We start from the raw sequence: 12,003 nt of genomic DNA, 5'->3' as shown, positions 1-12,003 counted from the left end.
CTCGGAAAAAATAATGAAATAGGTTGGCTGCATTCTCAGGAACACATGAGAAATAAGATGAGCTTCAGGTATAAAAGAAGGAAGGAAGGGACAAAAGAGAAAAAAAGAAAGAAGGGAAGGGGAAGGGGAAAGGGATGGGGAAGGGGAAGGGAAAGGGAAGGAAAAAAGAGAAAAACAAATAAAAATAAGGAAAGAAAAGGCTATCATTCTTTTAGCAAAGTTCGTCGAAGTTTATTAGGGAAACCTTCATTCAGAAGGACATATTTGCAAATTACTTTTTAACCTAGAGTGCGGAAATAGGATTACTAGATAAAATATAGAATGTGCAGTTAAATTAGAATTTCTGATAAGCTACAAATAATTTTTTGGTAAAAGTGTGTCCAAATACTGCTTGGGACATACCAAATAATTGTCCATTTCTGCTCTGAAATTTAAATTTGACTGGGTGCCCTGTATTTTTATTTGCTAAAACTGGTAACTCTATTTTGGAAAAATTAAGTGGGATATTAGTTTTTTGGTTCTTTGGAAAATACTCGTACTCCTTAAGTTTACTGTGGCCCCTACCTCTTCTGCGAACTCTGTTGTGATTTTCTTCACTCTCTGGTGACTTCTTTTAGCCCTGCCTGGATGGCATACCTGTTTACAAAATGGCTTCTCACAGTTTAGTGTGTGTGCAAATCACTCAGATATCCTGTTAAACTCCAAATTTTGATGCAGGGATCCTGGGGTGGGACCTGAGAGTCTGAATTTTAACAAATCCCAGGTGATGCTGATGTCTCATTTTGGTTCACATTTTGAGCAAAATGTCTAGACCCAAGTTTCTGGCTGGGCATGGTGGCTCACACTTGTAATCCCAGCACTTTGGGAGGCCGAGGCAGGCAGATCACTTGAGGTCAGGAGTTCAAGACCAGCCCGGCCAACATGGTAAAACCCTATTTCTACTACAAATACAAACCGGGCATGTTAGTGCATGCCTGTAGTCCTGGCTACTCAGGAAGCTGAGGCAGGAAAATTGCTTGAATCTGGGAGGCAGAGATTGCAGTGAGCCGAGATTGTGCCAGTGTACTCCAGTCTGGGCAAGAGAGCGAGATCCTGTTTCAAAAAAGAAAAAAAAAAAAGCTCCAAGTTCTCATTTCAACTAATCATAAATAAAACTATGAAACAATCGTAAAAATATTTCTCTACACTTACTTTTTTAATTTTTGTGGGTTCTTTATGCTTTTTTTTTTTTTTGCCAGAGAAAATGCTAAATGTTATGCCTTTTGTAATGGAAGAAAACTGTATTAGGTTGTGAGAAAGTTCTGGAAAAGCACATGTGATTTATTCCAGGAATTGGTTATTAGATTGTTCATTCTTTCACATTTCTGGAAGGACCCAGATGTGTCATTAGAATAATCACATGATTGTATTTGGTTAACAGGCCATCCCAGGAGCCAAGTCCTAAAATGTATCTGTTACCAAGCATGAACACCCTGCTCCAAGTAATTTTTTAAAATAACACTGAACCTTGTTATGGAAGAGCATGTTGAAATGATTTCAGCATCTGCCTAAAAGGGCTCAAAAGTCTTTTAAAAATGAAAATCCCAGATTAATTTCTGAAGTTTTTTGTTGTCGGGTATTTTGAGCCTTACTGTGGCAAAACCCCAGTGAAGGAGGGGTGATGCCTGTCACTCAGGAGCGCCTTTATTCTTACCACGGCTCCTGCCTAATTCCCATCACCTGGCTCACAAGCAGCCGGCTTCTCTCTTGCACTGGATGAAAACGCTGGGGATTAAATCATCCCCGTGTGGGAAGCATCCTGTCTGCTGGTGACCCCCCGCCATTACTGTGCTGAGAGTCAGGCAGCCAAAGATGTGTTGACAGGGTGTGTGTCTGCTTCTTCTCCCAGCGTCTGATGTGGCTTCGGTGTCAGACATAGGGCAGACAGGGAGGGGGAGGAAGCTGGCACGGAGGAACAGGGGACGGGAACAACTGCTAGACAACTCTTCTGGCAGAAACTTAACTGTTACAACTTTTGCCGTCGGAGGGAGTTTTGAGAAATGAAGCTGGCTAAACGATGAGCTGAAAATGTGTTTCCTTTGAGAGTTGAATGCCATCTTACTGGAGACTCTTTGGACCGAGGTTTGGATGGTTTGAGGTCCACCTCTCTCCCTGTTGGGAATCTCTTAAGACCCAAATAAAAATGAGGGTTGTTTTTTATTGTTTTGAATACACAGAAACCCATGGAATAGGAGAAATTGTGCAAAAGGGGCAGTTAAAAAGTCATCTCCAAGGTTAGACGAGAGTATTGTATCAATGTTCACTTCCTGGCTCTGATGACTACACTGAGCTTATGTAAGAGAATATCTTTCTTAGGACATACACACTGAAGTGCTTAGTAGAGAGGCATCTTGTCTGTAATTTACTCTCAAATGATTCATAGGTAGAAAACGATGGAGCAAAAATAACAAAATGTTAATAATTGAGAAATCTGGTGAAGACATAAAGGAGCTCTTTGTGGTATTTTGTAATTTTTTGTAAGTTTGAAATTATTTCCAAATAAAAAGGTCTTTTAAAAAAAAGTCATAATCCCTGCAGAATGCTGTTTGCTGCCCAGCCCAGTCCCTTGTATCACCTCCTTTCTGCAATTCCTAGAATATGTGCCTCTCGCCTTCACAGCCAACACTGAGCTGAAGCTGCTCTGTTCACCTCTGGGGCTTTGTGTCCTAGCTCCCGGGCTGGCGGGTAAAACCCAGGGGGAATGGGCTATCTCACGGAGTCTCAGAATCTAGCACAATGAAAGCAATCAATAAACATTCTTTCTTTCTTTCTTTTTTGATTTATTTTTTGGCTGATGCTCAAACAACCTTTCCTTCTGTTGTGATTTGCTTATGGAAAAGGGAAATCTCTAGCAACATATGGCTAACAGAATTATCTAAATTACTAGGTGTATGTGTACTGGAAGAGAGTTTACACATTGTCCGCCATTCTACAGTAGGACTGATTCACACATCTCTCAGTGGGGGCTCACTTACTCCTAGAATGTACACCATCCTCCTGGGTAGAGAATCTAGCACTTTCGAAACAGCTTGATTCCACAAAGAAGGGCGCTGAACCACAAAGAGAATAAATGACAGGGGGATATGCAATATAAAGGAACAGAAAAGGAGTTAGCTCAATTTGTATCAATTTGATGACTTTCCGTGATCCCAAGAGAGATACCTTTAATCTCCTCCTCTTTTCATACAAGAAAATTCTTGAAAATTTTTAGTTTCAGCTTATCACAAAATGTATTAATTTTTCCTATAAATGGTAAGAAGCTTAAAGTATTTTAAGTCTATGAAATTAACAACTTAAGGTGTTCTTTGAAGTGATTTCCATGCAGGATGAATACTCCCCATGCACATTAATTTCAACATCATAAGCTGTCTTCTTCCTTTCTCACCGAAATCGAGGTGGTCAAAAGGAACCATTTGGGGAATTTTAACCTCAGAGATCTCTGGGAGCATGTAAACTCTCCAAGATCAGCATTTGTCTTTTCTTTGGGGTAGAAACATTTCGTTTGGTTTAGAGTTGCCTTTTTTAGATTTCTAGAGTGTGCAATAATTCGGTTTTTCCTTAGAATGTACTATGCTTTTTGAAGAATAGTGGTTTACAATTCCGTTTTAGAGCTTGCTAACTCACTGTTACTTCTATCTGTACTAAATTGCTGGTCATTGTTTTTTAAGGTGCTCTGTTTGCACTTTCTGAGCTTTCTTGCCATGAACTATCTTAGTCTGTCTCGTTCCTCACTAAGGAAGAGGCATTTGTTGCTCAGAGCCCTTCTGCAGTTCCACATTCCCATGCAGGTGGTGAAAGTACAGAGCTTCTGGGAGAGCCGATAGATGCTGCAGGCTTCTCATTAGGAGACAAGACAGCGTTGGAACACAGGAGAGGAGTGAGGGGGGCGGGGTACGGCTGGAGGATCTGGGAGCCTTAAGTAGCTCTCTGAGTGAGAACAATTAGTGATGTGTCGTCTTGAAAATGAACTGCTTTGGGGTGAGATTACTTACAAGCACCATCATCCCAGCTAAAATCTCCATAAAGAGTTCCGCAGTTCTGAGAAGTCATCTTTAGAGATGATACTTATTGGAATTCATAGATAGTATTTCATTTTGTACTCTCTGAAATTAGCTAATGTTCTGGTCACTCCAGAGCCTTTAAAAATGGCCTCAATCCCAAGGGCTTTCATGAAGGGAAAGTCTGGCAGTGCACGGGCTACAAATGCGTGGCTATTTGTGATTATTTATTTTAAGTCGGCATCACCATCAGCATCTTTTTTTTTTTCCTCTCAACTGGATGTCACATTTCCCTTCTCTTCATTATGAAGAAATGAGCAGTGCTTTCAACATAGCAAAAGTATAGTATGATTTTTTTACTTCTAATTTTAAAATATAAAATTGAACTTTTAAAAAAAGTGTTTTTCATCTAATTGATTTAACTTCCCAAATTTCATTTTAATAAGCCCAAGAAGGCAGAGAGATAGGTGGCATTTTCTGATAACATATTGGCACAGAAGCCCGGGAGCAGTCTTGTGTGATTTTTGCTTGTTTACATACGGGAAATATACTGTATAGTCCGTGGAACATCAGTTGAGATGGGATAGATTTCTGAGTTTTGAGAAAGAAAATCACCTTTTGCTGAAATATTGCCACAGTTTTACTATGGTCTTGACTTTTTATTTTAATTATATTTAAAAAAAGCATTTTATCAAATAAAATGAAGCCTGACACATTTTTCAAACTATTTCATGATTTGACACTTTATGTTGAAAGAGTTTCCAGTGCTTTCAATATGTAGAAAATGTGCATAACATCGATAATTATATCCACTCAAAGTTTGCAGTGACCAATGGAAAGAGCTGAAATAGCCCTATGATTTATCAGGTGCTTCAGGTAATGTAAGGATCATAAACCTACAACTCAGTCCATAAAGCACTATATCTGTCTGGCCCAGATAATTCTTTCTAAATTATTTCTAAAACACTTGTTTAAAACCCTCCCAAGACATTGATATATTTTTGAATATCATATTCATTTTATTTTTAATATTATGACATTAATTTAGACTTTACTAGTAGTTCAGTACCTTATTATAAATTGATTGGCAGATGAAAAGGGCACTTAAATACTTATTAAACAACATTGTACTTTTCAAAGGATGTCTTGGCTCCATATACTCAAAGCTATGCCAATTCTTGAGCCCAAGTCTGGCCTGAGGCATGGACTGCTCTGAATGGCCAGGCTGCTGTCAGGGCCCATAGGAAAATAGGGATAAGTGGGATCAGTCCCAGCCGATGTGGTTGGTCTGATGGTGGGTGAGAGGTGATTTCCAAAGGAAAATATGTGCATTATAACAACAACAACAACAACAAGGAAATGAGTGCTGAGTAGGCAAAACCAACAGGTGTCCATTTGGTCAGAAAAAGTTTTATCACAATTAACCTAATATTTGCTGCCCATCAAATAAATGCACATTTTAAAAATATTGGTGCATTTCTCATGAGTATGCTTTGGAGTATCAAGGACATTTTCCCTGTACCAAACTAGAAACCAAAAGATGAAAAGGATTGTCTAAGCCAGACAGACTCTCCAGTCAAAACAGGACTGGTTTTGTAAGGTTGCTTTGGGTTCTGTCTCTCCAAGGACTGCATATTTCCTTCTTTGAGCTTTCTTAGTCTTGAAAAATTCAACACCTCACCTTATTCACCCATTATTGCTTCTTGTCTTAAGGTCTTGCCCTGCTTAACAAGTAAGGTCCTTCAGAGCGGAAACCACGTATTGAGTTTCTTTATTCTCCATTACACACTGCTTGGCATATGAAAGACAGCAAATAAATTCTTGGTTACATAATTTTTGCAAATTGGAATAACATATTCTCTAATATATTAGTGAAAGTTACATTACAAGAGACGAGATGCACTGCTTTCTCACATATCAAAAATAGCTCAAACGAATGTTCTAAAGGCCAGCAAGTCCTTATTATTAAGTTAAAGATTTTCATATTTTTACTTGATTCAAGGTATTTTAAGTGTCTCATTTCAAAAAATAGTATGCTGCTCTCTTAATACACATTTTACAAGTGATGTCAGAAGGTGAAATGAGAAAACAGGAACAACTTCCAGGGGAAGATGGTTGTGCTCCATCCAACTCTTATAGCGAAGATTATTGAAGAAATGGCTAATTTCTATTTTTACCACTACTACTCCCTTCATCTTTGTCATCAACATCCTCAATACCATGTTTCTTGAGTTCCTGCCATGTAGTGAATAAGACTTTCTTCCTAGGTTGTGAAAAATAAGAATTTCCCCAGAGGAAAGACCTAGCTCAACAGGAAATACCCAGCTCTTCAAAACTGGATTAATCACTGCTCCTAATGGAACAGCTGGACCTTCTCACTCTGGTGAAAACAGAAAACTTTTATTTCTTATTCTTGGCAGTAATTAGTTGGCTGACTGTATCATAATCAGGTCCTGATGATGAGTTTAAGGAGCATTGATTTTCAAGGTGAGCTTCTAGTTGCAGATGTTGGCCGACCCAGGTCACATTGGCCTGTGGGTACAAATGCAGCTACATTCCTCATTGTGTTTGTTTCCCAGGGCTGCTGTAACAAAATCCCACAAATTGAGTCACATTAAACAACAGAAATTGATTGTCTCTTAGCTCTGAAGGTTGGAAGACTGAGATCAAGGTGTCAGCAGGGAAGGTTTCTTCTGAGGCTGTAGACTGAATCTTCTGTGCTTCTCTCCTAGTCTCTGGTGGATTTCTGGCAACCTGGCATTCGTTTGGCTTATGAAGCATCATCACCCAGATGTCTGCCTTCATGTTCACATGGTATTCTCCCTGTGTGCATGTCTATGTTTCCATTTTTTTTTTTTTCTTTTTAAAAAGACACAGTCTTGCTTTGTCACCCAGGCTGAAATGCAGTAGCACAATCATGGCTCAATGCAGCCTTGACCTCCTGGGCTCAAGCAATTCTCCCACCTCAGCCTCCTAAGTAGCTGGGACTACAGGCATATACCATCATGCCCAGATAATTTTTGTACTTTTTGTAGAGACAGGGTCTTGCTGTGTTGCCCAGGCTGATCTTGAACTCTTGGGCTCAAGCAGTCTGCCTACCTTGGCCTCCCAAAGTGCTAGGATTACAGGAGATAGCCACTGCATCCACCAAATTTCCTCTTTTTATAAGGACATCAGTCATTTTGGGGTAGATCTAAGCCGGTATGATCTCATCTTAACTAATTATATCTGCAATGATCTTATTTCAAAGTAAGGCCACATTCTGAGGTACTAAGCTTCAACATACAAACCTTGGGAGATGGGAGACACAATTCACTCATAATAATGGGAAAATTCTTTTCCACATTTTGCTGTCACCTCCCCTAGATGACATTGCCTAGCCTCCTCATCCCTAGTTCTCTGCTAAGTCTCCCTCACATATTTCTGAACAAGTATTTCCTAGTGAATGATGGTGCTCTCAAATACACCTATCAAACACTGCTTTCTGTTACCATCAGCCTGTTCGCAGAGGACCTCTGCCTCTTCTCCTAGGTACCCTGGCTCTCCTGTGCACCAGCACTTGTGCCCTGGTTCCTTCTTCCCATGACCACTGGCACACCAGCAATCTACAGCATCTCTGGGTCTTGGGGTGATGAGGCTACTGTGTTTTCTGGAGTCCTCTCCACCCAAGGGGCCTTCCGAAGTGTGGAGAAGCTTCTCTCCCACTTGGTCTCTGTGTGTCATGAGAGGATCATCAAGGCAGGACCTACGCACAGATGTCTCAGGAAATCTCTAGTGAAAACAGACCCTGCTACACTCAGAAAGTTGAGGAAGGGGGCTCTTGTTCAAGCCAGCCTTGTCTGCTTACCTTTGTATTGCATCTGCACATGCTTTTTTCTAGAATGTTCCTAGGTCCTGCATGCAAACTGACTCCAGGCAGCTGCACCCCACCATTCTGCCAGACATCCTCAGACAAGCTGGAACACTCCAGAAAGTGGTGGAATGCATCTGTGGGTCTTCTTCTAGCACTCCATGTTTCTCTTAGCACCATCCCTTCTAAGTTCACCGAGCACCTTCCTGCTTTTTATTCCTAAGTTTGAATCTGATCATCTTCTCACAGGGATCAAATAACCTGATGATTGCTGTAATCTGACATGGTGTGGAATTTGAATTTTAAAAGAAGAAAGGGTAGTGAAGAATAGGCATGAATTTCTCATGATAGACTTTGGATGCTATGGCAGTTTGAGTGGGAAAAGTGTGGGTGCCTTCATGAACCAGTGTGCACTTGTGTGCATGTGTGTGTACCTGGAATGTTACTCTGGGGCTTTTCTTCAAATTCCTAGTCCAAGGGTGTCACTTCTGGCCCCATCGAGAGCAGCAGTTTGCTCATGTTTCTGGCCAGTTGAAACCTTACACAGATGTGAGTGGAACCTCTCACACCGTCCCCCAGTCAATGCATATAGGTTTGAAATCCGGCTCCTCAATTTTTCAACTGTATGATCATAGTCAATACCTAAATACCCTGTGTCTCGGTTTCCTCATCTCTAAAATGGGAGAAACATTGTACTTAACTCAGTTAGGTCAATGCACATAGAGTGTGTGAACAGTGCCTGCCACGTGGATCTTCTGGCTGGAGGGTAGATGAGGGTGAGGTCCCAGCAGCTCAGGCAGGTCCCTGATGTGGTTTAAATGTTTGTCCTCTCCAGATCTCATGTTGCAATGTGATCCCCAATGGAGGTGGGGTTTGGTGGGAGGTGACTGGGTCATGGGGGTAGATCCCTCATGAATGGCTTAGCGCCATCCTCTTGATGATGAGTGAGTTCTCACTTAGCTCACATGAGAGCTGGTTGTTTCAAGGAACTTAGATCCCCTTCCTTTCTCTCTTGCTTCCTCTTTGGCCGTGGGATACCAAGGTGTCCCGCTTTGCCCGCCGCCATTAGTAAAAGCTCCCTAAGGTCTCCCCAGAAGCCAAGCAGCTGCCAGCATCATGCTTCCTGTACAGCCTGCAGAACCCTGAGCCAATGAAACCTCTTTTTCTTTATAAATTGCCCATCTTGTATTTCTGTGTAGAAATCCAAGAGTGGTCTAATCCAGTTCCCTTCCTCTTCCAAAAGTGTCCTTGAAAGAACATTTTGAAGGAGATCCCCCTGGGGTGACTCCTTTTGTCATTTCTGCAGAAGGATGAGGCAGGATCAGCTGGGATCTCAAGAAAGACAATTGTGCCAGTGTTCCCTGAGTGACACAGTGCCTTTCTTTTATGCTTCTCGTTTTTAAGACATCGACTGCCTTGGTGAATCATTCTAATGTCTCATGGTGGGCAGCATGCTTTCTGTGTGGAGAAAGTCCCAGGGCCTGCCTGCACCAGCCACTACTGCTCTTGCTCCCATTTCCACCCACTTCTCTTGGCTATGCTCATGAAAAGTGTATTGGCAAAGATTGTGATGTTTGGAAATACCCAGTGTCCAAGAACACGTAGGGAAACAAGCTTTCTCACACGCTGTTGTGGAATGAAGCTTTGTGGAAGGCAGTTTGACAGTATCCATTACGATTTTTTAAGTGCACATACCTTCTGAGCAGCAGGTCCACTTTGAGGAATGTATGCAACAGAAATATCCATATTATCATGTTAAAATAATACAATATTATCATGTAACAGTATCATGTCACATACGGATATAAAATCTGTATCATCATTTAGCATATAAAACAATGTTTTTATTTGTATGTATCATTATTCATGATAATAGAAAAATAAGGAAAAATCTGTATCAATCATTAGCTGGTTATAGAAATTACTGTGGCTAAACTGCAATGGTTACAGTTAATTTCATGGTTAATGTTGGTTAATTTTCTGTGTTGCCCTGGGTAGGCCATGGTGCACAGTGTTTGCTTAAACACCAGTCTAGATGTTACTGTGAAGCTATTTTTTTTTTTTTTTAGCTATGATTAAACTTTAAATTGTAGACTTTTAGTAAAGCATATTACCTGCCATAACATGGGTAGGCCTCATCCAATCAGCTGAAGGCCTTAAGAGAAGAAGATTGAGATCCCCAGAGGAAGAAGAAAATGTACTTCCAGACTCTGCCCTCAGACCAGAGCTACAGCATCTACATCTGCCAGGCCCTGTAATCCCCTGAGCGAATTCCTTAAAATAAATCACATTATCTATCTATCTATCTATCTATCTATCTATCTACCTACCTACCTACCTACCTACCTACCTACCATCTATCTATCTATCATCTATCTACCTATCAGTCAATCATCTATGTATCAAATCTCTATCCATCCATTCTTACTGGTTCTGTCTCTGGAAAGTCCTGACTAATACAGATATCACGATGTCGCCTTAAAATGAAGCACTGCCATATTTTCTGATACAAAATTTTTCCTGAATATATTGCTAATTGAAAAAAGCTAGTTGCAGACCTATATACATATGCATAGTTCTCAGTGATGTCCTGACTGTTGACTTGTATTTTTGTATTTTCTTGCTGTGTCGCCCAGGCTGGGGTACAGTGGCATGATTATAACTCACTGCAGCCTTGAACTCATGGGCTCAAGCAATCCTCCTGCCTCAGCCTCTCCAGTAGCTGGGACTACAGGTGGCAGCCAAGTCACCACAGCTAGCTAATTTTAAAATTTTTATGTAGAAACAAGATCTTGCTATGTTGCCCAGGCTGATCTTGAACTCCTGTCCTCAAGTGATCCTCCTACCTCGGACTCCCAAAGTGCTGGAATTATGGGCATGAGCCACTATGCCTGGCATGTTGACTTTTTATATACGTCATGCTACCTTCTGGGACTGTCTCTTCTAGTGCAGGCCCCCTTTCTTTCCTGGTCTCAAGGTCAACTCCCTCCTTTTAGCTTTGCCTGATTTTATGGCTCACAGGCTTTTTCTGTCTCCTGCTATTTGTGTGGACTTGACCGTGACTTTTTACTTGTTTTAATCCCTGTCCCATGATGGCATTTGGCAAATAGTTATGTCCATCACTCCCACCTGTTTCCAGTCTCCCACTTGTTTCTAGTCTCCCACGTCTACCTTAAGTCCTGGGTTGGGTCCCCCCCACGGCATTGTCCCTAGGCTTCTGGAACATTACTTTGCCTGAGCTCCACTCAGCTGCTCCCCAGTCCTCTCTGCTCCCGTTATACGCTGCTGTCTATGACCATGCCATTGGCAAAACACTCAGGGAAAAATGAGCATATACGAGGCACAACTGACACACTCCTTTTCCAAGGTTATCACAATTTATTGATGATAATATGAGGTTATCACTATCAAGGCCAGGATTAGAGTGATGTAAGAGGGATTAGTCATATAAGTTCCGGGCTGGCCTAATCTCCATTTAAATTTTTGTTATTTTGTTCATCACAATTTTTTGGATTAGTTTTGACTTTTTAAATATTGCATTAATATTCGTCTTGATTCATGAGTTTTGTGCCTTTGAATTTGCACCTCAGGCAAGCACCATAACTCAGCCTTGGTTACTACAAGCATCTCCAGCCAAATAAAGAATAAGGCAAATGTTCTCCATAATCACTTCAGAAAACAGGAAAAATAATGGAACGTTCAACTTTAATTGGATAGTGAAACACATAGTTTAGGCTTAAGAAAAACTTTAGAAAACTTATGTATATTCTCTTTTCCTGTTTGATTTCAGTTGGTCAAAGAATTCCTGAAGCTAATGTCAGCCTTCAGATCTCCAGCACCTGGACAATGACGTAGCTCTTGGAGGAGGGCTTGTTAAAACATTGTTGGCCCCATAATAGGTTTTTTTATTCAGTAGGTCTGGGGTGGGGCCTGAGTACTTGTTTTTCTTTTTTTTTTAACTTTTAAGTTCAGAGGTACATGTGCAAGTTTGTTCCGTAGGTAAATGTGTGTCATGCAGTCTGTTGTATAGATTATTTCATCATCCATGTATTAAGCTTAGTATCTATTAGTTATTTTTCCTGATCCTCTCCCTCTTCCCACCCTCTACTGTCCAAT

At 40.9% G+C, this 12,003-nt stretch overlaps 1 long non-coding RNA gene across 1 annotated transcript in view; it reads left to right on the top strand.

Annotated features, from left to right (window-relative positions):
* LOC105553169 overlaps window positions 1-12,003 on the top strand; it is a 217,289-nt gene that overhangs the window by 153,773 nt on the left and 51,513 nt on the right. The gene's annotated exons all lie outside the window — the stretch shown is intronic.

This window comes from Mandrillus leucophaeus, unplaced genomic scaffold (genome assembly GCF_000951045.1).
Source record: "Mandrillus leucophaeus isolate KB7577 unplaced genomic scaffold, Mleu.le_1.0 Scaffold582, whole genome shotgun sequence".
NCBI classification, from domain to species: Eukaryota; Metazoa; Chordata; class Mammalia; order Primates; family Cercopithecidae; genus Mandrillus; species Mandrillus leucophaeus.
The sequence above is the reverse complement of the archived record's forward strand: the minus strand, read 5'-3'. Positions and strand labels throughout refer to the sequence as shown.